Here is a 3,787-nt window from a genome sequence, read left to right on the forward strand (position 1 = left end):
ATACTTGAGAGAAGGAACACAACAACAAGAAGTGTGGTGAGATTTACACACCAGCACACCAAAACATAACCGGGCCAGCAACGGCTGGCAACATTAAGAGCAACAGCTGAACAGGTAACATCTAACAGAGAACCTGCAAAAAGTCACCGCCCAATATCCCTTATGGACTACGAGAAAAGGATTTACCGGTAGGTATTTAAAATCCTATTTTCTCTAGCATCCATAAGGGATATTGGGGACAGATTAGTACGATGGGGATGTCCCAAAGCTTCCAGAACCAGCGGGAACATGCAGAGACATCTGCAGTACCGCCTGCCCAAACTGGGTATCCTCTTTGGCCAGGGGTATCAAATTTGTAGAACTTCACAAAGGTGTTCTTCCCCGACCAGGTAGCAGCTCGGCACAGTTGGAGTGTCGAGACTCCACGGGCAGCCGCCCAGGAAGATCCCACCGATCTTGTAGAGTGGGCCTTCAGAGACTGTGGTAAAAGGTAAGGCTGTCGACACATAGGCCTGTTGGATACTAAGCTGAATTCAACAAGCAATAGACTGCTTTGAAGCAGAGCAACCATTCTTCTGCGCATCATACAGCACGAACATGGAATCCGTCTTTCTGACCCGTCCCGTCCTCTTGAAATAGATTTTCAAGGCTCGCACTGCATCCAATGCCTCCGTAGGCGAAGAAGTGCCAGAACTGGACGGAATCACAATAGGTTGATTCGAATGAAACTCGGAGACTACCTTCGGCAGGTACTGCTGACTAGTCCTGAGTTCCGCTTTGTTCTTGTAAAAGACCAAGTAGGGACTTTTACACGATAAGGCCCCTAATTCTGAGACACGCCTAGCAGAAGCCAGGGCCAGTAACATCACCGTCTTCTACGTGAGATACTGGTCTTCTACCGTCATCAGAGGTTCAAACCAGGAGGATTGTAGAAAGCGTAATACCACATCCATATCCCAAGGTGCCGTAGGCGGCACAAGACGAAAGAGCTGAAATCTGGACCTTAATGGATCCAACGCGTAAACCTTTATCCACTCCCGTCTGCAGGAAACAAAGGTATCTCCCCAAGTGGAATTCCGCAGATGGATATGTGTGTTCCTCGCACCAAGAGACGCATCTCCGCCAGATATGATGATAGTGTTTTGACGTCACAGGTTTTCTGGCTTGCACCATAGTGGCAATTACTTTTTTGGAAAGCCCTTTGTGAGCTAGGATGTTCCACTCAACTTCCATGCCGTCAAACGAAGCCGCCGTAAGTCCAGGTAGACGAACGGTCCTTGCTGAATAAGATCTCTTCTTAGCGGCAGAGGCCAAGGGTCCTCTACGGACATGTCCAGAAGAGCCACGTACCACGCTCTTCGGGGCCAATCCGGTGCAATGAAGATTGCCTGTACTCCTTGATGCCTGATCCTCTTGAGTACCCTGGGGATCACGGAATCGGAGGAAATAGGTAGACCAGCTGATAAGGCCAAGGCATTCCACTGCACTCGTCTGAGAGTCTCTGGTTCGCTAGCAATAGCAACAAAGCTTCTTGTTGAGGCGAGAGGCCATCACGTCGATCAGTGGGTAGCCCCACCTGTCGATGATCTGTTGAAACACCTGAGTGGTGTAGTCCCCACTCCCCTGGGTGGAGATCATGGCAACTGAGTAAGTCCGTTCCCCAGTTGTCCACCCCGGAATGAAGATTGCAGACCGTGCTCTTGCATTTCTTCATGCCCAGAAGAGTATTCTTGACACTTCTCAAATGCAGGCTCTGCTTTTTGTCCCTCTATGTCGATTGATGTACGCCACAGCCTTGGCGTTGTCTGACTGGACCTGGATCGCCCGATCCCTGAGTAGAGGGGAGGCCTGAATCAGAGCATTGTAGATGGCCCGAAGTTCCAGGATGTTGATCGGAAGGAGGGCCTCTTGGGCAGACCACCTGCCCTGGAACTGCACCCCCTGGATGACCGCTCCCCATCCTCTCAGACTCGCATCCATCGTGAGGAGGATCCAATCCTGAATCCCAAAGTGTTGACCTTCCTGCAGGTTGGAAGACTGTAGCCACCACAGGAGTGAAATCCTAGCCTAGGGTGACAGCCGAATCATCCGGTGCATCTGAAGATAGGAGCCAGACCACTTGTTCAGGATATCCAATTGGAACGGTCTGCCATAAAACCCACCGAGCTGTGGGGGTCATTCCGAGTTGATCGTAGCTGTGCTAAATTTAGCACAGCTACGATCATCTCCCCTTAGATGCGGGGGGACGCCCAGCACAGGGCTAGTCCACCCCGCATGTCAGTGCCGCCCCCCACCCCCGCAGAAATACAAAAGCGGCGATGCTTTTGTATTTCAGGAGTAACTCCCGGCCAGCCAGGAGTTGTTTGTCGCTGCCGCTGGCCGCCGTTCAGCCCCCTCCCGCCCAGTGACCGCCTCTGTCTAAGAGGAGATTGCTAGGCAGCGACGACTGCCATGCGCCGGCGCACTGTGTCGCCGGCGCGGTTTCGACCGGATCGCTGCACTGCGACAAACTGCAGCGAGTGATCGGGTCAAAAATGACCCCCAGTATTGCCTCATATGAGGCCACCATCTATCCCAACAATTTTATGCAAAGATGAATAGATACTCGAGTAGGTCGGAGCACCATGCGAACCATTTCTTGAAGTGTTCTCACTTTTTCCTCTGGGAGGAACACTTTCTGTGCTACCATATCCAGGAGCATCCCCAGAAACAGGAACCGCTGAGACGGTTCCAGGTGGGACGTCTGCAGATTGAGGATCCACTCGTGGTGAGACAGAAGTTGGATAGTGCGATCTATATGAAGCAATAGAAGCTCCCTGGAACTCGCTTTTATCAGGAGATCGTCCAGGTATGGAATTACGTTAACCCCCTTGACCCTGAGCTGAAACCTCATTTCCGCCATCACCTTCGTGAACACCCTCGGAGCTGTAGACAGGCTGAAGGGTAACGCCTGAAACTGGTAGTGATCATTCAGCAGAGCGAACCGCAGATAGGCCTGATGAGGAGGCCAAATTGGGGGATGAAGGTAAGCATCCTTGATAGCCAGGGACACGAGGAATTCCTGTTGGTCCAGGCCTGCGATCACTGCTCTCAAAGATTCCATCTTGAATTTTAAAACCTTCAGGTAAGGATTCAAGGACTTCAGATTCAGAATGGGTCATACAGACCCATCTGGTTTTGGTACTACAAACAGACTGGAGTAGTAGCCCTGTCCTCGTCGTTGTAGGAGTACTTGAACAATGACCTGGGACTGGACCAACTTGTTTATGGCCAGTAGTAGTGTACCACGCATATTTTCCAAAGCTGGTAAGCCCCATTTGAAAAATCATTGAGGAGCAGCACTGTCAACTCCTGCTTGTAACCCTGAGAGATAAGGTCCCTTACCCAAGCATCTTGGCAGGAACCATCCCAGATGTGGCTGTAGTGACGTAACCAATCCCCTCGGGGTGGCTTGGCACCTTCATGCTGAAGTCTTTGCGGAAGCAGAACTGGTGCTCTGGTCCTGAGATCCGGCAACGGCAGGTGTCTTAAGTTTTCATCTGGAGCCTCTAGCTGCGTTGGAGGCCCCCCTGGCCCTAGATAGAAATCTGGAAGACCGAAAGGACTGAGTAGACGGTCCCGGGTAGGTACGTCTAGCAGGCGGAGCCCCCAAAGCAGTAGCTTTGGAAATCCATGTGTCCAATTCACCTCTAAACAGCCATTCACCTGGGAAGGGAAGAGATTCCACATTACATTTGGAGTCAGCATCAGCATTCCACTGACGCAACCATATGGTTCTGTGCACAGA

The sequence above is a fragment of the Pseudophryne corroboree genome, chromosome 5 (assembly GCF_028390025.1).
Source record: "Pseudophryne corroboree isolate aPseCor3 chromosome 5, aPseCor3.hap2, whole genome shotgun sequence".
Taxonomy (NCBI): domain Eukaryota; kingdom Metazoa; phylum Chordata; class Amphibia; order Anura; family Myobatrachidae; genus Pseudophryne; species Pseudophryne corroboree.